The sequence below is a fragment of the Gymnodraco acuticeps genome, unplaced genomic scaffold (assembly GCF_902827175.1).
Source record: "Gymnodraco acuticeps unplaced genomic scaffold, fGymAcu1.1, whole genome shotgun sequence".
In the NCBI taxonomy this organism is placed as follows: domain Eukaryota; kingdom Metazoa; phylum Chordata; class Actinopteri; order Perciformes; family Bathydraconidae; genus Gymnodraco; species Gymnodraco acuticeps.
The window spans coordinates 587,039-611,537 of NW_022990313.1; the positions used below are offsets into that span (position 1 = coordinate 587,039).

Genomic DNA, 24,499 nt, shown 5'->3' on the forward strand with positions numbered 1-24,499 from the left:
CATTGTGTACAATTAAACAATAATGTTGTTGTGATATGTGTGCAAATTATGTGTTGCTTTGAACTCATTTGTCTGCTGTAGGTACTTGTGGGACGGCACTATCTCCCCAAGTTTGTTCAAGGTGGACCAGTGAAGGCCTACCATTTGCTATAGCATGTAAGAAAGGAAGCGACTTCCTGAAAACCTTCCTCAGCAAGAAAGACTATTTGAGCAGAGCCTAGATTTCACAGTGTCACTGGCATTACTGAGGCACTAGTATAATGAATGCTTATGCCTCTAATTCTCTATGTTTGAAGTATGTTGTATTGTATCATGTCAAAACACTGCTAATTGGGTAACAGAAGAATAATACGTTGCATTTTCCATTGTAGCTGGGAAAGATAGTCAAGTTGTGCCAAGTCTACACAAGCCTGCTTTAAGGTAGTGAAGTTCACTATCCATTCCTTCACTTAAGTTCAAATAACTCAAAACCAGGCTTTAAAGGTCCCATGTCATGCTTTTCCGGTTATCACCCGTCCCCTTGTGTGTTATGAAGGTTTTTCTGCATGTGAACGGTCTGTAGAGTCACAAACCCTCAAAGTACACCCTGTAGCGAGTAAAACTCTAACACAGAGAAGACCTATCTGTGCTGCCCCAGAACGCCTCGTTGGAGATTTGTGTTTTTCAATTTTTTTACCAGCGAGCCCCGCAACGTCCTGCCAACACGGCACCCAGACCCCACGCAGCATTCTCATCTGTTTTACAGATTCTACAGACCAAGCTGACGCCAATGAACACGTCCCAATGGACCCGACTGTTGTGTCGCCTCACGTCTCCTGCGTCTTGGCCAACAGTCGCACTGGAACACACCGCAAAGACTTCAGCCGACGGCCAAGTAGCACGTACGAACTGCGCATGCGTGAGTGGCAATAACTCTCCTTACCAGCAGGCGGCGATAGTGTGTATTTGTCTTTCAAAACAGGCAACAACCGGAAGACAGACTGCGTGATATATGCCTCAGCAGAGCTAACAAAATCATAAAGGACAGCTCTCACCCAGGTCACAGACTGTTCTCTCTCCTGCCTTCTGAGAGGAGAGACAGGAGCTTCAAGTCACGGACAAACAGACTCAAAAACAGTTTCTACCCCATCAGGCTGCTCAACCACCACACATACAGATGTAGCGCTTCATTTCAGACGCCTACCCGTGCGGGTCCGTGATCGGCACGGGGTGGGCCCCTGCTGAAAAGGAAAACCCCCCGCAGGACTTGAAACGCCCCCTTGATAAATACATTTAATTATAATGAAACCAGCTGCAATGGATAATGGATCCACCAGGGGGAGCCGTGATTAAAAAGCTGCCACACTGGAACTCATGTGAAATAAACAGCTGATCTACAGGTATCTGATATAGCGGATATTTGTTAAGATCCATATGTCACGGATAGGATCATATTCTGTGCTAAATAAGAGACATGTAATCATTTACTAAACATCACCATGTTTTTATTTAACAAAATAATGTTTAATTCACGTTGGCGTAAGTACAAAACCATCGCTATGTTTTTAGATCAGGAAATGCATCCAGGCTCAAACAAACGATTTTCAATCATCATCCTCACGATCATGTAATGTATCATATGTTCGCGAGTTGAAATGAATGCACTAATACATGTAGTTTAATCCACGTGAGTTTACAACAACAAAAATAATCGCTTTGTTTTTATATCACATCCGACCGGAGGAAAATGCAGCACGGGTCTCACTACCGATCATCCTAATCCCACGGGCAAACAATAATATGTACAGTGTTAATAGTTTACTGTATTATTAGTGTCTAATATTACTGGGGATTTCGGAATGGTACTGGATTTTGATTTATTGTATCGGCTTCATATCGCAATATATTCCCGAAGTCTGAAATACAAAAATGTCTATCATTAGGGCAATTCACCCTACATTTAATCTACATTTAAACAAAATCATATTTCGTTTCTTTTTAACGAAATAAATGTGGTTTAATCCACATAATTTACTGTGTTAATTGTTTCTGTAGTATTGTGCACATTACTTTTCGCTGCTTGTTGCACCTGGTTAGAAGCTAAACTGCATTTCGTTGTCTCAGTACCTGCAATATGTGCAATAACAATAAAGTTGAATCTAATCTTGAGCAGGAACAAATGTATTTAGGCTACTTTAGTACATATCTGACATAAACGATTAAACACATTTGTGCATTCTTTAAACCGAGTCAAGCCGAGTCCGGAGGTGGCGGCACATTAAAGTGTGCACCTGATTGTTTAACTTGAAGGTGCCTGATGACATTTCATCTTTCAAACTAAATCATATTTCGTTTATTTTTAACGAAATAAATGTGGTTTAATCCACATAATTTAGGCCTACTGTGTTAATTGTTTAGTATTGTTTAACTTGAAGGTGCCTGATTTGAACATTTCCAGAAGAACTCTAGCTTGAATGGCCTTTGTATGTATACAGTAGGCCTACAGTATAGCACAACCATGTACACCTTCCTTTTTTCCCGTCCAAAGTTTGAATTGGATAAAGGTAATGGTTATCGATGGTGCTTTTATAGCCTATTGTATAATAACTGTGTGATTTATATTGCTTTTCAAATGCATATGGCCACCCATTTACACTGTTCTTCCCGTCAAGAATATGAATAGAACTTAGTTAGATCACTTTACATTTCTGCCAATTAATTTTTAATCACACACGTCTCCCCGTCCCAAAAATGATAAATACAATAAAAAGAGGAAACAATTTTCAAGTTCAGTTTTCAACGTTTTATTTAAAATAACTGACATAACAGACACCATACTGTAGGCCTATATGCTGCGGAAACCAGGACGAGCTATTTCGGGATCTGTTTTTCGGGGGCTCCTCAGTCTCTCATTTCGCTCCTGATCTTATGCCACTGGTCAATGTTCAGATTTGGGAACCAATTGGAAACATAGGACTCAATCTTTTTCAACCTCTTGACGGGAAAAAAGGAAGGTGTAAATGGTTGAATGATGAATAAACAGTGAGGAGGGGTACAGTATGAATACACTAGATATACACAGCAGCCCAGCCTGTGAGCAGTATGAACACCAATGAGCGCTCAGCTCGAGATACCAGCGAGTCGAGAGAGAGAGAATGATATCTGCATTTTCTCTTTTGGTTTGATTAGGACACATCCTGGGGATTGTGTTTACAAACATTGACCAGACCGTTCACCAGCCCCCACCCCCCCATGTTGCCTATGCTGTCCTGTGTTGCGAACTCTTTGTTTAAAACAAATTGGCCATCGGAATGTGTGGAGGAATTCTCCCAAGGGTCACATTCCACAGCTCTCCCCACCCCCATTTGTTTTTCTTTATTAAAAAAGTAAACGGAAGAGCGTCTGAGAGGCGTTTTTGCCCTTTTGCTTGTTACCTTACTAAATGGTCTAATGGTCAGTGGAGCGAGGGGGGAGGCCCGCGAAACTCGCGGAAGTGATTTCAAAACAAAAAGCACTCGTTTGCTTGGAACAAAGAAAACGGCCAAGACACACATTGAGTCCAGAAAATGAATGTTATTAAGGGCTGTAAATATAATAAGCCTGTGTCTAAAATTTACAACAGGCTTATTATATTTACAGCCCTTAAGATACACTTTTGTGTTTAACAGCTGACCACTACCATGACATACTTTGTTTTAGTAGATTTCGCATGAGAGCAAAATGTATAAATATGAGCATTAAATTATATGAATATGAGAACAAAATGCATGAATGTGTGAGTGACAATATATGAATGTGTGCATTGAAATATGATAATATGAGAGCAAAATGTATGAATGTGTGAGTGTATATACGTGTGTGAGAGTGAAAATGTATGTATGTAAAAGGAGAATATGTGTGTAAGAGTGAAAATGTATGTATGTAAAAGGAGAATATATGTGTGTAAGAGTGAAAATATGCTGCATTTTGAATGTCCGATAGTCCACCATTTCCACCGGAAATATCAAACATTTAATAAAAGTGAAAAACAATGAACAAGACTTAACGTATTCATCATAATTCATTATATTTATTCCGTTTGGATGTAGGATTTTTGACTTTGTTTAGAGCAGTGATCTTCTCTGCAGCAGAGAGCTAAGCGCTGTCAGACCGGACCTAACCCTGAAAAGTATTATCATCTGAAATGAATCATTATGTTATTAATATTAAATACATATAAGTATTTTTACAACTTGTATTTAGAAATACTCTGTTGTAATTATTGATGCATAAATGTGTTCATCCATTCAATGTGGCATCTGCTATAATGGGGTTAATGTATGATATTACTTAATAATACAATACATTAGAATATATGATATGATAATTACATTTAAGTTTTTCTTATTTCATAGTTTCTCATTATTATTATTTGTATCGCTCATCTTATTTTTGATTTTATTAATCTGTGCTATCCTGTTTTTCACTCTCACTACTGTGTAAAAACACCCCAACAATATTACAAAAAATATACTGCATAAAGCAAACTATATACTTTATTTGATCTAAAACTGATGTTTTTTCATTATAGTAGCTTGTGAAAACCATACAGTAACAAATAAGTGATTAAATCCTACAGTATTCAGCAAACACAAATGCAGAGCTGCAAACATTGCAAACAGACTAAGTTCTACAACACCCAGTTGTCTTTGTGTATTTGTGAATGAAGCGCCATCTCATGGTTAAATCCTGTAATTGAACAAATGGAGAACTTTGGCAACGCCCTCTAGCAATTTGGCAACACCCCCAGCCACTGGGATCCGCTGGGTTTTTGACTGGGACACACCCATGTGAGTCCTATCTGGAGTGCTACATCTGTAATGCAATAACCGTAACCATTCTCACACATACACACACTTTTAATGCACTTTATATACTATTTTTATATCAATATTGTTAACTATTTATTCCCCATATGATTGTATGTTGTCTGTCCTATTGCCGTGTTTTTTAGTGTTATGTATTTGTTTGTATTTTTTGCCCACCGGGACAGAGTTGCACTCTGAATCTCGTTATACTCTGTGTATAATGACAATAAAAGGCTTTAACTTTAACTTATATACAAACGCCAGCTCTCTGAACCAGAAAGAAACTAAGCATTGTGGCTGGCAACCTTAAAGTACTGCTGCTACCACATTCCATGCATCAGTAATTATAATCCAAGATTATATTAATATTAGGACTGTCAATTTAACGCGTTAACGCAAAAAAAATTAACGCCACTAATTATTTTAACGCGATTAACGCATGTGTATTTTTTTTCCTCGGCCGCACCCTAGTTTCAGAGCGCATCGAGTTTAAAATACCATCTACAAGCTGATGCTGACAGCCTCGCTCCTGGCGCCCGCTTGTGGCAGACCACACTTCCACGCTCACCGGCAGGCACCGACTGGCTATTGGGAGGACCGGGAGGGTGTGTGTATGTGTGGCCAGAGCGAGCGAGAGAGAGACCTTACGTGCATTGTTGTTGTTAGCATCTGGTGCTAGCTAGCTGCGCTAACGGATATAAGGAGCTGTTTAAATGAAAACAGAGGAGCGACATTTCGCCACAACTGCGCCGAGCACTTGACTTTATGCAGGAAGCCAGACAGTGGGACATTGTACGAAAAGTCAGCACACTCAGCACGGATAGTGCGCAACATGATTGCGTTCCCGTTCGAGCATATGCCTTGAGTTGCACATAGCTTCAACGATCCATCACACACACACACACACACACACACACACACACACACACACACACACACACACACACACACACACACACACACACACACACACACACACACACACACACACACACACACACACACACACACACACACACACACACACACACACACACACACACACACACACACACACACACACACACACACCATTTGTATTGTATTATTGAATGAGAGAGGTTCCAGATTGAATTGAGGTGAATATTTGTAATGTTCTGAGGTTGTTGTGTTTAATATTCATGAGAATATTTGTCATTGTTCAAATGATAATAAACATTAGCATAAAGCATATTTGTCCACTCATATGTTGATAAGAATATTAAAAACTTGAAAAATATTCTTCCAATGTACAGTTAGAACAGATAAAAAATGTGCGATTAATTTGCGATTAACTATGGACAATCATGCGATTAATCGCGATTAAATATTTTAATCGACTGACAGCCCTAATTAATATACAACATCATAACACTGACAGGCAAAAATGTATCATCATGTACATCTGTATCTTCTGACTGTTATTGTACTATAGCAAATATTATCCTCATTCTAATGTTGTGTTATCTAAAGGCTGTAGAATGAAGGGACGAAATACAATTTTGTATTTTGCAGTAGCGGTAAAAAGTGGTTTATTATCAAATGTAGAACTGTGCAATGTAAACAATCGACTAAAATACAATAAGATAAAAATAGTAAGTAATAGGCCCACAATAAAAAAAAAAAACGTAAAATAAATTCTTGCGTCCAGGTGAGATGAAAATGAAAAATAATAGCCGTCTGTGTGTGCCTTCTTCACTTCCGTTTAGCTTCTCATGCACTGATTCACTAAGCTGAACAGCCAATCAGAGTGATTTATTTTGTCGACAGCCTCGGGAGCGGAAGGTGTCGGCACGGCCAAAAAGACACGACAGTGCGGGACACACCAATCTGAGTTGGGCGACAGGACGCTCATCGACGGCCAGACATCTATCGACGGCCGAAATCGGCTCGGTGTGTCCGGGCCTTAACAGGTATTAAGTTAGAGATAGAACATAGAGGGGAAGCAAACACATTGTGTGGAGTAACTTAATGGCTCCATGCGAACACTTGGAAAGGTTCAGTTTGAGGTGTTGCTAACACCCTTTTCGTCAGCAGGTCACCTTGCTCACAGCTTTCGGCTTTTCACTCCTCAGTGTTGTGACTCCATCAGTCTGTAAATCACAGAAAAGGTTCCCTCCGGTAAACTGAGGATAAAGGGAACGGTATTAAATAAAAACAGAGGGGAGAATAAGTAAAAGGAGGAAAGTTACCTTTCAAAAGTTTCTTAGACTTTGGTAATGCCTGATTTCTTGTCAAGTTATTTAGTGAATTAAAAATATAATAACTGTATATAAAGTTGCAACTTGGAACACTGTATCTAGGCAAAGCTGTGACTTTAGAACAATGCTTACTTAACTACATTAAAATGCAGATTAGTAAAAAGTCTCAATCCATGCCTTGTCAAATCTGTCTGACAAACGATAAGCAAACGGCCTTTGAAATCTTGTTATCTGAATGGTGTTCAAATGGTCACGGTTATGCTTACATTGAACCTGCTTCTTGAACACTTTAATCTTAATTAAGCATAAAAAAGTCAGCAAAGTTATTGTTTATACACATAGATATCTACATAATGTGTACATTTAAATTTGACTTTGCATTTGTTCGCCAAGCAGCAACTTTCTATTTTGCGAAAATGCAGATAATGCCTAGGTGTTACGAGACAGGTAGTTGCCGTCACAGAACGCTAGCTGTCTACTGTATCCAACTCCCAGGAAGTGTGCCAGCCGTTGAGGCACATTTTCATAGTGACCAAACGGTGGTACTGCATTGCTGTGCTGGTCGGCGGAGCAGAGGTGGGACTTAAGGAAAACTCTATGGGCCAATCTCCCCGGATGATCCGGTTATTTTGTTACTCCAGTCACTTCATTTTTGGCTACAAATGCCACTGAGCAACCTTCATCGGAAAGCCAGGGCCCGCCTCCAAGGCAGCTGATTGTTACAGCCTCTTTAAGAGTAGCAGCCGCAAGGGGTTTGAGAGTTGATCTGTGTACGAAAGTGATGGCCAAGGCGAAATGCGCATGCATGAAAAGTGGGAGAAAAGGATAGAGAAGGTAGTCAGCAAAGAATACTATTAACTGTGAAGAGCAATAATAAACAGAGGTTTTTCCAACGGTCAGAACTTACCGGTGTGCATTCACAACTACGGTTTCGGTGCCTAGCATTAAAGAAGGTAACATGATATTGCCCTGACCTACCTTGAGAATACTGGGCTTTTGGCCAGCTGTGAAAACGCTTTGCCAAATCTCCTGGTCTCCAGCAGAGGGCTTTTATCAGCCGGCGGAAAGCTCCATCCATGATTGCCTCACCCAGGCCTATTCTTTATCTTGATAGCCAAAATGTATGAGGTTTTGTGACAGCTGACATGGCGATTGGCCACAGCTCCCAAAACTGAGCTTCACGACGTTGGAATCTAATTCACACAGCCTGTCCTCCTACAAAAAACGACCAAATAGGTAGATTGTTCAGCAGCTTATTACGACCCATAGCCACGTTTTAAAGTGTAGCACCTCTAGTGGTCTTGTAAGAAACAACATGCTCCCATCTATTCATTTCTAGCAGCAGTTTATTACGACCTATTGTCATGTTTTAAATGTAGCAACTCCTGGCGGATCGTAATCCTGTGAACTTTAACCTTGGGCATCAATAAAAGTGCGACGAGTGAAGAAGAAGAAGAAGAAGAAGAAGAAGAAGAAGAAGAAGAAGAATTGTTAAAGAACGTCACAGCTGTACAACTGGTAAATCTGATTTCTGTATTTCATTTGATTTGTTTACGCTTTTAATTAATCCTGTCGTTTTTCTACAAATCATGTTTAACCAAGATATTTCAGTTTTACGTTTTAGGGCTGGCCCGTGGCATAGGCAGTAAGCGAATGCTTGTTGTTAGCAATAGCATGGCTGTAAAGGTTAGCACTTAGCTTAGGTATAGATGCAAAGGTTCTTCTACAACAAGTTGGAGGGAGAGTTTTCTCCTTCGCACAAAAGGAGCTAAAATCTTGCCTAAAAACAAAACCCTTTGTAGCACGTGACATAAAACATAACAATGGCAAAAGTAAGTATATTCAGCTAACCAGACCAGGACATGATATGACCTTAAACAATGCGAAAGGAAATGGCATTTTAATAATAATAATAATAGACATTTACATGGCGCTTTTCATAATGCACACACTTTTTTTTCTTCTAAATGTCACCTAACATGTTGCATTAATGATAGTTAAGGTAAGTTCAACACTTTAATATAATCAGGTCATAGTAGTTTTACTACTTTAAACATTAGCTAATTCAACTTAAGTTTTGTGAAGCCATCACATCTAGTTAAAAAGAGAAATATATTTCCCTGTAATTACTGATTTACCTGGGACTTGATTGACATTGGTGCCTGTAGTTTTATTTCGACAAATGTTTATTTATGAAGCAACAATTAAATTACATGGTAGCACAACTAATCTGAGTTCATCTGTTTGTTTGTTTTCAGGTCATCCATCAATTCAATTATTTGAAGTAGCCTATTATCATAACAAAATCAACGGTTCTTTTCAGAGCCATATTCTTCTTCCTCCTCTCTTTCACCCCTCTCGTTTTCTTGTCTTTTGTTTTTCTCTCTCCCTGTATGTCAGTCCATCCTTTGTTTGTTGTTGCCCTTTTTACCCTCACTTAAAAATGGCATCCAAGCAACTGAATGAATGGCTAGAGCAGTGGTTCTCAAAGTGGGGGGCGCGCCCCCCCTGGGGGGCGCAGAGGCATGCCAGGGGGGGCTCGAGAGACCAGGAGGAAAAATTGTTATAACAAAAAAAAAATATTTAAAAAAAAATCATAATTTGAAAAATTATTGATTCGAAGATAATATGATGCAGTACAGTACTATTACGTCTGGGTCTCTGTGTTTCATTAAAGCTCGGCTCTGTGTGTGTGTGGAACGAGCCATTTTGTGTGCGCGAGAGAGAGAGCGCACCGGTACCGGAGATCGTTGTTGTTAGCTTCTGGTGCTAGCGAGCTATGCTAACGGATATAAGGAGTCTTTTCAACAACAAAGTGGAGGAGAGTCCTCTCCTGTCAGACTGAGAGACTCAGTGAGCTAAAGGACTCTCTCAGTGGATCTCAAACGTTTTGGTCACCATTAATGTAAACAATTATTTCCGAGGCACACGTTTATATGATCATTATTGTTTTAAAAAAATAAGAGAATAAATGAAAAACAGGTATGAAATACTATATGACACTAAAACAACAATAAAGTTTAAAAGGGGAGTGATTTGTAAAATATCCATAAAGAAAAAGTAAATCTGTTCACAGTTCTGTTTCATCTGGGTGTTGAGAGAGGTATCCATAGATCTCTTCATTTTGCTCTCAAAGTGCACCAGATTGATGCTTTTAACTTCAAGATTGAAAAAAATATCTTCCCGGGGGAGCTTGCCCCCGGACCCCCCTATGTGAGGTCCACACACCACCTATAAAAATAGCACTTTACCCCTGCTTACACCTATATGCCGTGAGCTGATTATCGTGCCTTCATTGTAACAGTCGCGGGTAAACTGTGTATATGCGTGTGGAGTGTTGCAGTAGAACATTCTGCTGTAGCGACCGGTACATTAATGGGAAACCCTAAATGTTTGAGCACCCTCTATGAAACGTCAAGCTACCCCACAGAACCCCCAAAATAAATCTCTGGCGCCGCCACTGAGCCTGACTATTTGTGTTGGGGGGGCCCGACTTTTTTTTTTCTCCAAAGGGGGGGCCTGACAGAAAAAGTTTGAGAACCACTGGGCTAGAGGCAGGGAAAGCCCTCGCAGATGAGTTGGCAAATAAGGCAAGTACAACATTATCCAAATATGTATTATAACATTTACTCAAATGATAAAAGACACACACATTACAAAGATGTGTGTGCAACAATTAAGGGAAATATCTAATCTCTTTTATATATTAATATACCAAAGAAACCGAAGAAACCAAATAAAAGACCTGGATGGGAACATTCTACCCCAACATTGGAATAAGAATCGATCTGGTCTGTACAATATCATCTAGTTATAGTGTTTCATTAAGTTTTAATGTCGTTGGTCTTCAATAATGTTTCCTATATCATCGTACTTTGTTTATGCAGTTAAACCTTCCAGCTCTCTGGAGTCCCCAGAGGTCGAGGAGACACATGAGATTCCTCAGGTCCCAAGTCTTGGTATGCACAATGAATTCTTAAATTATCCTTCAACTTGAAATGTAGCTAATTGTTTATAGTATGTAATAGCTATGTTCATGATACATTTTAAAGTGAAAAGCCATGTATGGAATATCTTTTTTTAATTAAACTAAATTCCATGATTTGTTTTATATTTTGTTATTTTAGATCAACATCTTCTCACACTGAGAAACCTGTTGGGTTCTCTCACTGTCCCTGCATCATCAGAAGAAACACCCACTGTAACAACATGGACCCAAAGACAGTTGAAACGTGAACAAAAATTCAGAGCTGCAATGCCAGAGCTCCTTAATTTGAAATTGGCTGCAGAGATTGTCACTAAACGTTCCTGTCTCCAATGCAAAACTGCTGATGCTGTGGTCCGGTGCTTGGACTGTGTTCCACCAGGAACTCCCTTTCTTTGTCCGGCATGTGACCCAATTATCCATGGCAAAAATGTCTTCCATGACAGGGAAGCCATGATTGATGGGTTTTACAGACCTATTCCTCCCACATCCTTAGTGGTTGTGGATGAAAGTGGCCAATATGGACTCTGTGAACAAGGTGGGTTCAAATAGTTTATTACATATTCCCTTACCATGGTTTCCTAATGTGCACTACATATACAGCAGCATCATTTTCACCATGTCGGAAGTTTGCTTTAACTATTCAAATGTCTCAATTTGTATTGACTACATGTCCTAACATGCATATGAATCTCTGAAATTGTCTTTGCTGCAGTGTGTCTGCTTCCAATTCCTCCACCATCCCAAATCTGCTTTTGTGGTCCAAGCCAAGGTTTCACCAGGAAAGCAGACCGTGTTGGTGACTATCAATGGTTTGTTGCCACCAGAAGACGATGTGGTCAAGCAAAAATACAGGATTACTATTATACTATTGTCCTGCGTTGCATACTGTAGATACCTGTCAAATTGCACATTTATATTTTTTCTCAGGTCCATACAACGTTTGCCTGCCTTCTGTGTGCTGTCCAACTTGTTCCACCAAATGGTCCCCGAGCATAGGTGACTTGCTTGGATACAAATACTGGCCAGCAACCAGCAGCTGCAAAATTAGTTTTAAGTTTGATGTGTTCACATCATTCGAGCAAATGAAATTGGCCAGCCCAGCATTATCCCAGCAAGTATTTATAAAAATGCTTGAACATCGATCGTTTTCCACAAGAAGGGTAAGAATAAAATGTGGTTTTCAAGATTTTTGAATACCAAACTTTTAATTAACAAAATGAATACCATTCTTGTTTCCAGACAGGCAGAATCTGAGTCTCTTTCGGGAGTTTGCCTTCTGTAATTACAGACAAGAAGATCTGTGCCTGGTGGAGCCCTTTAAATGCCCAGCATGCACACCTGACATGCTGGCTATTGCTGTAGATGGCAAGAGAAAGCATTATCGCTTCAAGAAGTCCAGAGGGTCAGTGAAATCATATTGTCATTTTAGTTGTTTTATTGACTAAGCTGAATGTCTTTGCTGAAATGTTTAACTTTCCCCAATTTTCCAATTTTTTTATTTATTTTTATTTTCCAAAGTTTGTAGACCATCAGAAAACAATAGTTGGTTTGTAATTACACATACTTATATCAATCCAATTCATAAACATTATTGTATATGACGCCTGTAAAGTTAGCTCAACTTTAAAATGTTAAATGGTTGACGTTAGTTGGATATGTTGGAGCTAAGAACCAGCTTTGGATATAATTGCGTCATGATAAATGTATTAAATTGTCCAGGAACCTTTTTCTCTGCCTTCCTCTGCCCTATTCCATGCCCAGCAATATAAAGGATGTACTTTTATTTTTACCTTTTTACAAGAAGTCAGTAAACCTTTCACTAATGTTAAATAATGGTGACAAAAGGAATACACAAAATTACAGATCAAATTCACAAAGGCCTTTTCCACATTTATGAAAAATTGATAGCAAAAGCAAATTGCCCACATTAAATAGAGGACACAATCAAACTTATGTATGTATGATAATGTTGCTTACAATTTATTTCTCGAATTTGGCAGGACAGATGAACCGTCTCTATTTGATGGACTGTTCATTGCCCAGGACAGTAAAGTGTCTGCCTTTGTCGACAAAATCAGGAGCCAGATGACGATTGTAAGAATCTATTCAACCTACTAACCCTTTTATTTATTTTACTTAGCACAGGGTTAAATGTAACAGATTGTGTCTATTTCAGAAAAGTGGTCGTGATGTTTGTGGACCGGTAACATTCACAGCTTGCAGAGAAACCTCACACAAGTCCAGGGCCAAGGTGGACGAGGAAGGCCTGCAAATAGCTGTGTGCAGACATGGCATCTTGCTACAAGGCCTAAATCACTACCGTGGTGAAATATATGCCTACCCAATGTTCCTGCAGAAGGAGCTGGCTGAAGTTGCCTGCAGGTAGTTATAACTATTGCAAAATTCGAAGTGTTTGTGTGAAACGTGTTATCTATTTAATTCTTGCACATCCAGTAGATGTAAAGCAAAAAAGCATTCATTTGGATAAATGCTGATGTTGGTTACAAGGATTGTACTGGTAATTTTAAGGACCTGGTTTATCTTTTTACTATTATGCCAATTGATTTTGTCATTACAGGTACTGGCCTTATTTGGAGAAAATGGCAGCAAAGTTGCCTGAGCTCCAACCACTTACAGAGATTAAACCTTTTCTCTCTAACCCTAACACCCAGATGAAATACAACTGTAAACAGATTTACTTTTTCTTTATGGATATTTTACAAATTTTAAACTTTATTCTTTTTTTAATGTCATATAGTATTTTATACCTGTTTTTAATTGATTCTCTTATTTTTTTATAACTATAATGATCATATAAACGTGTGCCTCGGAAATAATTGTTTACATTAATGGTGACCAAAACGTTTGAGACCCACTGAGATAACCAGTGTGCAACTCGATTTTGACAGGAAAGCTACTGGAGACTTCCAGAATTGTGTGAGTAACATTCTGTCTTTAGACTTCTCTGTTTCAGTGTGTGTACTCTGTATCAATGCTCTGTAGTTGATCTGACTGAAATTGTGATTTTAAATCTCAAAACCGCTACAGTATCTGTCAGGCAGAAACTTGGGAACAAGTAATTTGACAGAAACCTTAAAAGTGAACTAACTGACTGCTAGGGTTAACTTTGATTTAAACATTTGTAGAATACTAAGAGCTTTATTGAGTAGGTGTAACTGTATTAAGGGTTAAACTCATAACTTTATAACTTAGGGTTTAATGTAATTGACTTAAAAGACAATAACAAATCAGGAGGAAGCCAGTCTAGATTTCCTTTTGAGGGCCACCAGCTGCAGAGTTAACTAATTAAAGGGACGTTGCCCCACAGCTGTGAGAACTCAGCAATCAGGTGTCCATTTTAGGTAGCACTTTCCTGGAGCGTCAGCTCCAGCATCAGACAGGCTAAGACATTAGAGTCCTGCGGGAGTAAGACTGGCTAAGACATTAGAGTCCTGCGGGAGTCACGAGGGAGGCAAAGAGGAGGCAAATCCTACTCTGATTGAGCTAAGTATCGCTGGTGTTTTATTTTCTTTAGTTGTTTAGCCCCGCATGCTATAATCATGTGTATTTTCTCCATTCCTGTTTATGTGTCTTCTCGCAATTATCACTGGCCCCGTGTATCTCGTAATCGATATAACCGGCCTGCTCTCGTCTATCCCACATGCTCCACTGAGATCCTACATCTAGTTTCAGGCGGCCTGTGGAACTGCCAGTCAGCTGTTCCTAAGGCTGACTTCATCTCTGGCTACGCCTCCCTGCAGTCTCTGGATTTCCTTGCTCTCACTGAGACCTGGATTACTCCATCCAACACATCCACCCCAGCAGCTCTCTCCACAGCATATTCCTTCTCCCATACACCCAGACCAACTGGCAGAGGAGGTGGCACTGGTCTCCTGCTCTCTCCCAAATGGAGCTTTTCCCTCTTCAAGCTACCTAACTTCACTCCTTCCACCTTTGAATTCCATGCCGTCACAGTAACCCATCCTATACAATGAACCATTGTTGTTCTCTACCGTCCACCAGGCGCCTTGGGGGACTTCTTGGAGGAATTAGATCATCTCCTCTCACACATCCCTGAAACTGGTCCTCCCGCTGTACTTCTCAGAGACTTCAACCTCCAGACGGGGAAGATAGACGAACTAACATCTCTGTTAACCGCCTTTGCTTTCTCACTGTCTCCATCCCCACCAACTCATAAAGCTGGCAATGTCCTTGATCTCATATTCTCAAGGAACTGCACTACTTCTAACCTCTCTGTAAACCCGCTCCACACATCCGATCACTTCTTCATTTCATTCTCTCTACCCCTTTCCAAACATAACAAACTAATCTCTTCTCATCCTGCACCTGTCCGCCGTAACCTTCGTTCCCTCTCCCCCTCTACCTTTGCCTCGTCGGTGCTCTCAGCCCTCCCTTCCTCTGATTCGTTCCATCTCCTGCCTCCAAACTCTGCTGCAGAAACTCTCCTCTCTACTCTCTCATCCACTCTGGACTCGCTCTGTCCTCTCACATCTCGGCAGGCTCGTAAGTCCCCTCCTGCTCCCTGGCTAAATGATGCACTGCGTGCTAATAGAACCGTCCTTCGGGCAGCAGAGCGGAAATGGTGGAAATCCAAACACCGTGACGACCTCCTAACCTATCAGGCTCGCCTCTGCTTCGATCTCTCAGGCAAAAAGCACTTTCTTTCAAGATAAGATCCAATCTTCCTATTCCAATCCCAAACAACTATTTTCCATCTTCTCCACCCTCTTGGACCCTCCCAAAGCCCCTTCCCCCTCCTCCCTTCTGTCAAGCGACTTTGTTAACCACTTTGAAAAAAAGGTTGATGATATTCGCTCTTCTTTTTCTGGGTCACCAGACCCTCCTTTCACCCACACACTGACCTCCTTTTCCCCTCTCTCTCCAAGTGAGGTTCTTACCCCCATTACCTCTGCCCGTCCTACCACCTGTCCTCTGGCTGGAGGAGAGAGGAGGAGTCAGGCCGGAGGAGAGATGAGGAGTCAGGCCGGAGGAGAGAGCAGGAGTCAGGCCGGAGGAGTCAGACCGGAGGAGAGAGGAGGAGTCAGGACGGAGGAGAGAGGAGGAGTCAGGCCGGAGGAGAGAGGAGGAGTCAGGCCGGAGGAGAGAGGAGGAGGCAGGCTGGAGGAGAGAGGAGGAGTGAGGCTGGAGGAGAGAGGAGGAGTCAGGCTGGAGGAGAGAGGAGGAGTCAGGCTGGAGGAGAGAGGAGGAGTCAGGCTGGAGGAGAGAGGAGGAGTCAGGCCGGAGGAGAGAGGAGGAGTCAGGCTGGAGGAGAGAGGTACAGACAAGGGGTCCTTCTCAAGTCGGTTAAATGGATTCCTTGCGTCCCTCACTTGCGTCCTTTCCCTGCGTCTAGTCCCTCCCACCAGGGAAGCATGGAGAGACGCAAGGAAACCACGAGAAGCAGGGAAATGAGTTTTAAGAGCAATGGGACGTCCTTTCCTCCGGAGCGTCACGTGAAGCGACGTCCGTTTGTGATGACGCTGCACAGCTGATCGTCTGACAGCAGCTCTGTCCCCGTTGTTTTCACACACCCCCCGCCTCTGTTAGTACACATTTACTGACACAAACATTTGTATCATCTGTTGTAGACCCCAATAAATAAAATAAAATAAAACTCATTCTCAAAAAAGATAAACGCCATTCTTAAAATGTATAAACGAACAATAGTTTGATTAATATTGATTAGAGTGCACAAAAGAAATAAAATAATTGAGAGAAGAAAAAGAGATATGTTATCTATCAAAACCCAGTTAGATTAACATTCATTGGATTGCACACTTTGTTTGTTTGTTTGGATATGTAGCACATTAACATTTTAATAGCACTTAATGACTGACTGAATGGAAATGACAATAAATTAAAATGTAAAACGAAAAAAGCGATTATGAAAATGTTTCCAACAAATGAATAAAATGATTTTTGACCACTTTGTTGTTCAGATATATCACATATTTGTAACTAAATGAAACATGAATTGAAACAAAACACGGTATAAACTGAGGAGTGACTCCCGTGAGGTTCATGTGTTTTCTTCACTCCGCTGGGAAACTGCTCTCATGTCAAGAAGCATCAGATCAGTGCATGCGCTGCATCGTCCAATCAGTGAGCGATACACAGTAAGGGGGCGGGGCGAGTGTCTGAGGATTTCATCGGAGGATGGTCTGGTGGTTCCTCGGTTATAGCTCCTCCATTATCGCTCCTCGCTCCTCCGGCAAAAATAAGGCCATTGGGACGCTACTCAAGATGGCGCAGACAAATCAACTTCCGGTGAGACCGAGACCGAGGAGCGAGGAAATGAAAAATAAGAGAAGTGAGAAGGGCCCATGGAATCTGATCCTGGGTCTGCGGCCATTTCTGCCTGTGTGGTTGAAGGACCCTCAGGTTCAACTGCCAAAGTAACTTTTGAGAAGAAAAAAAAGTAGAGGCATGGTGAATAAATGACCAAGTATAATCCATTTACATTTATAATCTGAGTAATTACAGCTAAAAATGAAACTACAAATATTGATTGTTTTTTATGAATCAAGCATTTAAGACTTCAATGTTAGGATGAGAAAACCAGTGCAGCAATCCACCAATAGTTGTGCTGCTAAGCTTTTACGAAAAACATAGTCCCACAAAACGTAATGTTATTATTAGTATTGTTATCAGTATATAAGTAAGGGTGATTATTAGTTGATTCATTGTCAACTTTAAAATGATTGACCAGCTGTTTCTAGAATTGATTATCGTTTTGAGTAATCCTTTCATTAAAAACATGTCATCATTAGATTCTCACATGTGAACAATTTCTTTGTATTTTCCTTCTAGTTTAAAAGGTCCCATGTCATGGCCATTTCTACTGATCATAATTCCATTGTTGAGGTTTACTAGAATAGATTTATATTGATCAATGTTCCAAACTCACATTGGTTTCTCATACAGCATCTCTGTATGTGTATTCACTCTCTGTCCTAAACAGCCAGACTGTGAGTGTGTGTGTGTGAGGAGATCCGCGGAGCCGCGGCTGAGAAAAGATAAGGCTGAGTGTGTGTGTGTGTGTGTGTGTGTGTGTGAGCCGGTACGTCACTATACTCAGGAAGCAAACAATGTAAAAAGAGAAATCTCCAACGAGGCGTTCTGGGGCAGCACAGACAGGTCTTCTCTGTGTTAGAGTTTTACTCGCTACAGGGTGTGCTTTGAGGGTTTGTGACTCTGCAGACCGTTCACATGCAGAACAAGCTACAGAGGATGGGTAATAACCAGAAAAGCATGACATGAGACCTTTAACTGACAAAACAAGACATAACGACATATTTGTACTACTTGGTAAACAGTGATTCACATTTTTTTTTAAAACAAAATAACTGAGCAATTAATTTACAAAAAATGTTAACAGATAAATTGCTGAATTACGGATTTTTATACTTTACCATTAAGAAGGCTTTCGTAAATCCTCTTTATGGTAACAAGTGCATTGTTACCATCTTCTGTCTCAATTTGCCATGGACAGAGGCAATCGGCCACAAAACTATTTGTGCCTCTCTTGGCAAGAAGGAGGATGGGATGCCGCTCAAGAAGTTTCCATTTGTGGAGCTGGAACACAATGGACACAAAAAAAAACGAAATATTGTTTACATAACAGTTCTAAACATTTTCACACACCTAAAGCTTTTACAACTCCATTTATTTTTGCATACGTGAAAAATGCACTGATGTGATACGTGTGCACATTGAGGAAGGCACCCCACCATTAACCAGGTGTGATTTTAGACCCATTTTAGGGGAGCCACTAAAAAACACCATGAAAAAAAGCACAGGTTCACTTTTTGAGTTTTGTTTACATGGTTATTTTTATATGGGTCTATTCAACTCTCACATTCAGATATCTGAATAAGCTACATTTAGCTTTGAAATATGTCAGTAAGCTATAACCTATGTCATTTCAGATTCAAAGTTCTGCATTAACTCAAAATATTGATGACTAAAGCACTTCAGATGTAAAGCTGGTGTTACAGGTGAATTTTGAAATGACAGAGACTCTGGTAAGCTAAATTTTGGCAGATTTGAGCCAATGTTAATATATCTATATTCAGCCCAAACATTTTGTATCTTTATTTATTTTTTATTTATTATTTAGATCTTTACATTTGATTCTGTGACATTCTTGGTTTTACCATTTATTCAAAATGTGTATGATATTTTATTTATTTTACTTTTGGAAACCATAGTCACATAATTCTGTGTTTGCCATACCATGAAGGTCCAAAATAAAATATAAAACACCAAAATGCAGTTTCTTTTGTAAGATATAATTAGAATAAATGTACGTTGAAGCTCTGATTCTAGGAATCCCCACTGGCCTGAACTATGTTACTTCTGGTTAAGAAATAATGTTTTACTAAAACTGGGCGCCTGCAAGTACAAACTGTAAAGGAATATTTTGGTCTTGTTAAAGTATATAGAGTTTAGTGATTTGTCCTCGGGAATCTGTTTAATGGTTAAAGTGTATTCCTGCCTGTAATGTGATCCATAGCTTCTCAGGAAGACACAGGTCAAGAGGTCATCTGATGTCTTGTGGGGGAGAAGCTTGGCTCATGTGGGTTTACAATGCAACGAGTCTTTGTCTCGACATCTGGCATGCATTAAAGGAAAACCCGCGTGTTTTAGGGCCCTCCTCTTCTCTTTGTATAGATGGGTGCTTGGCGCTTTTGGGGCAGAGTTTGCTGGGATCTTACATGAGAACTGTGATATGCTGTGAACTCTCCGGCCGTTCAGGCTCTCAATAAATATCAGTGTATTGACAGGCGAATCCAGTTTCCCTCATTTGATGATGCGCTCAACATTGCTGCAAAGAAGTTTTTACTTCACACAAACACTATCTAACATCAGTTTGAAAAAATGTGTTATGCCTTTACAGATTTAAATACAACGGTGACAACAATTTTGCTTAACACATCTCATGAAGTGCAGTAATCATGCACTAGTCTGTACTCCTCCCATAAACTTAATTAAGAAATTTAGATTCTTTTAAAAAAGTAAATGAGGGCGACTGTTGGAAAGTATACATCAATTAAGTAATATAACAATTTGTATAAAAAGATTAAGATCAGGGATTATTTACACACTATTTTATGACAACTGACATCTGCAAGAAAAAAAAACGTACCAGTAAAGTCATAAACTTTGTTGACACTGTGGTTTTTTTGTTGCGTGGCCTTCCACTCCTGTGCAACCTTTTCCTTTTGCTTGGATAGTTTCTCCTTGTAGGGTTGGTTGGCACCACATTGCCTGCATTTCCTGCTGGCTACTCCTATTTTGTGTTTGCAAGTCTGGCACACTTTTTGAGTAGGCATCTGTAACAGAAACACAGATAAGGGAATAAAACAAATAAGAATACTATACTACAAATGTTTACAGGATTCATGTATTTTATTATATCGTGAAAAATCTTGTTAAAACAATGAACTCATGTTTTTTAATCTTTTAGATAGGATGAACAAAAATTACAAGAGTAAGGAAAACAATTGTTATACAGAGTCAGTCGCATGTTTAAAGTGACTGTTATGGACAACCCTAATCCGTCAATATCTGGTTGATCCAAAAGTTGATGCTCCATCATCACAGAACTAATACTAAAATCATCATTACCAGGGGTGTATTGCTAATTCTATAAGTTCCGCATGCGTGCACGCGCAGTTGTGGCTCGTTTTGAAGCTTATGTAACTACTGTCAATTAACACTCCAGCCAGAATCAACAAAGAATGGTCGTTTATTAAGTCTGCATTATTGAATAAATGTGTGATTCTTACAGTAAATGCTGGACACAGCTGCTTGATAGTTTATAAAGTTCCTTCACTGATCACTTAACTAACTCCCTCCTGCTGAGGTACAAAGGTTACTATATAAAAAGTGTGCACATTTATTTAGTATCCTATCCATGTGAATATGTTTTAAGGAGGGGTGGACCTCACATCCTCTAGGGGGGTCCGGAGGCCCCGGGAAGTTAAAAGCATCAATCTTGTGCACTTTGAGGGCAAAATTAACTAAATCTATGGATACATCTGTCAACACCCATATGAAACTTAACTGTATACATTTAAATAATTAAAAAAAGATAAGAATATGAAAATACTTTTTTTTAAATTTATCTTTGTGCATATGTAACTATTTACTCTTTTAAAAAAAAAAAAAGTATTTGTTGTATGTCCAATATTATGAATTGTAATGATTTCATCGATGTTTTACATTCATTCGATTTTCTTTAGGGTGCTGCGTGACGTTGAACCTGCGACATACAACCTGTGACCTATGAACCTGTATTTGTATGCTACCAATGGAGCTATTGAACCTAAGAACTTGAGGCCTGTTTCCGACTCCTATTGTGGAATATTACAATAATATAAAAGTGTGCCTTGGAAATATGTGTTTCCATATATGTTGACCAAACTGTTTCAGACCCACTGAGATAACTTAGACTAAAGTTAACTGTGTAAACATTACATTACCTACATTAGCCTCTCAGCCTATCCGTTATCATAGCTAGCTAGCACCAGATGCTAACAACCATCCCCGTTTTAGGTGCCGGAGCGGTGTTCCGGCAGCATTATACCCCTGATAACTCTTCACTTAATACATAAATAGTATTTAATATAGTTATAAAGAATGTGACGTGTGATAACATTTGGATAAACCGCATGAACCGATGGATCACATAACTTCCATGCTCACGTTAACGTTAGCTAATTTAGCTTTGCTATCATTATTCCTAGGTAAACATAGTAATCTTAGTCACTGTACTAGACGACAAAATAAATCTGACTACTCACCTTTATTAGCTTGTCTGTAGGAAATAAATGGATGTCAGTGATGCAGTGACGAGTCCAAAAAACCCCGGTGAGTTAGCATTTTACCACTTCCGGTTCCCGCTCGGAGTCTTCTTCTTCTTCGCTGCTAGAAATGAATAGGGGGAAAGACGCTGAAAACGCTGCTATGGGTCGTATTTGGGTCGGAAAACAATCGACCTATTTGGTCGTATTAGTTGGAGGACTTGTTGAATTCACACGTGTGTGTGACGGTACAGTCCATTGCTAAGTCGGCGCACTAAAAGTTTGCTTCGCGTTTATGTGAACAGACCATTAGCTTAGCATGCTTATGTTTGCTGATTTGCACTGAACATGATATACAGCTAAGGCTGATGAGAAAGTTATTAGTTTTAAAGGTATTTTGGTCATAAAGTAGTTGATCAATTCAAATTGTGAATGCCTACACACAACATAACAACAATACAAAAGTTGTAAAAGCTGTTTTGCTTTAAAACAGTTCTACTTTAGGCATATTGGTAATTGTTAGAAATTAAAATCAATGTTTTGATGGCATAATGTACCTTAAATGTACCTTTAGTTTAAATGCTGTTTTATACTGAAAAACCAGTTAGACTTTTATTCTGAAAATCCTTCACCTCCGGTTAGCATTTAGCATGAGGCTAATATACCATTTCCTATAGAGGTGAATTTAGCAGCGATATGATATGATGTTGCACACTGAAACCTACTGATTTCAACACTACAACTATAGACGTCGAGATATTATTATTGTTGGATATTAAATGAAGGTACAGTTTATTTGAGTACGTTATCGTTTACAGATGTGGGTAGCATGTCACAACATTCGGAGCGACCGGAAATCGAATTGCTGTGAAGGATTTCCTGTATTTTTTGGAGTGTTGATTACAGCGTTTGGAATGTGTTGAATGGAAAGTCATGAAAGAGTTAAGGAGGAGAAAAGGAGTGTTTAGATATATATTGAATGTACAATGTCTGTATACTGTGATATGTGTAACAACGGACATTAAATAGTCGGAGAGCCGGCCCCCAGGGAGGAGCCTGCAGAAGCTATATAACAGCAGCACCTGGGCGGTTCGGCCTCTTTTCTCTGCTAGCGAGGGCCAGAGGCAGCTGCTTTTCTGTCGGACAATATCCTGTTTGTGACTTTACCGCGCCTTTTTTATTAATTAAAGTACCAATTTGAAAACATCTCAGAGACTCCATTTAGTCTCCTTTTTAAGCTTCTCTTTCCTGGATGCGAGAATAACCATCACAGTTAACATAATAAAGCAAAATAAATTAAATTTGAGTAATACTAGCTTAATAAATGTAATTTAAATGGGAATGTGTTTTTTACTACACAGAATGAGTTGCCACTCAATGCAGTAACACATGGAGATTGGTATTGCCAGCCACTGTGAGCTAAATAAAAAGAAAGACAAAATAATGAGGAAATCTCTGCCATAAAGCTGCTCTTCTACCCAGGGTTCTCCTGTTTGACTCAGTCCACTGCTGATGGAAAACACCTTTGATACAGCGCCAGTTTCTCACTAATCCCAGGCCTTTGGCAATGGAGGTCAGTGGGATCAAACTGGTATAAAAAGAGAAACAAAGGCAGCTTTTCTTCAGCAGTCAATAACCTGGAACTCCATTAGACCTCCTGCTTAGCTGATATCCTGGAAACAAAGCCTTTCATTACTTTTTAGAATATTACTCATTTGAAGCGGGGTATAAACTTTGTTCTGGTGGTATTACCAGTGAAAGCAGGGGGGCTGTTGATGTCAAGGCTTGTTAGTTACTCACCAGTACTATAGATCCAGGGATTTTAGCTTAAAGTGAGATTTTCCAGACAAGGCATTAACACTCCTGTCAACAAATCATTCTTTAATTAAGGTTATGTAAAGTATTTCATTGAAACACTTTTTTATTTTAATTGTTTTTCCATGTAGTGCAATCTGAAAGACTTTGAGACACTGTATATTCCTGCTGAATCCAGAAGGGTTTAGTGCTGTCCCCATGGAGGTATAAAGATAACTAGTTACAGTCTTGGAAGCGGACCCTGTTCAATCCTATGAAAGTTGCACAGTGACTCTTGCAAGCTAAAGTACCCATATCTGAGCCAATAGAGTATGCACACTTGTGTTTTCCTTTTCCTTTGCCCCGCCTCCAATCCACAACGTCATGGTCGGTATCGGCTGGTCTTGCTCAGTCAAATTAATGGAGAGGGAAAATTCGACTTATAGCGCGTTATAAAACCATTATGGCCTAATGACTTTAATATAATAAGGGCCCTCAAGTGTTTGGATTCCTAAGTTGGATTCTTTCACAAAGACTTATCCGCTGATTTACAGATGTCTCTTTCCCAAAACGTTTTTTGAGGCCAAATGATGTCACGGACTAACACAGGGGTGTAGTACCACTGTTTGGCCACTACACAACAATTAGTTCAACTTTGGGCACACTTATAGAATCTTTAATGGTGACACATGCAGAGCACACAGCACACGCAGTGTCCGGTGCCTTGCTCAAGGGCACCACGGCAGGGCAGGAGCTGAACTGGGACCTCTCCAAGTAGCAGTCCACACTCCATATTTAGATCTGGTCTGGGACTTGAACCGGCGACCCTACGGCTCATAGTCC

The 24,499-nt window shown here is 39.9% G+C and overlaps 2 long non-coding RNA genes across 2 annotated transcripts; one reads left to right on the forward strand and one right to left on the reverse strand.

Moving 5' to 3' along the window:
• Positions 1–10,988: 10,988 nt before the first annotated feature.
• Positions 10,989–11,810, forward strand: LOC117550480. Its single transcript, XR_004569653.1, has 3 exons — positions 10,989–11,004; positions 11,173–11,568; positions 11,746–11,810. It is a non-coding gene; the product is annotated as an uncharacterized LOC117550480 (long non-coding RNA).
• Positions 11,811–20,275: 8,465 nt separating this feature from the next.
• LOC117550481 lies at positions 20,276–21,897 on the reverse strand. The gene is made up of 2 exons (XR_004569654.1): positions 21,863–21,897; positions 20,276–20,389 (listed from the first exon to the last, which is right to left on the reverse strand). It is a non-coding gene; the product is annotated as an uncharacterized LOC117550481 (long non-coding RNA).
• Between the last annotated feature and the right edge of the window lie 2,602 nt (positions 21,898–24,499).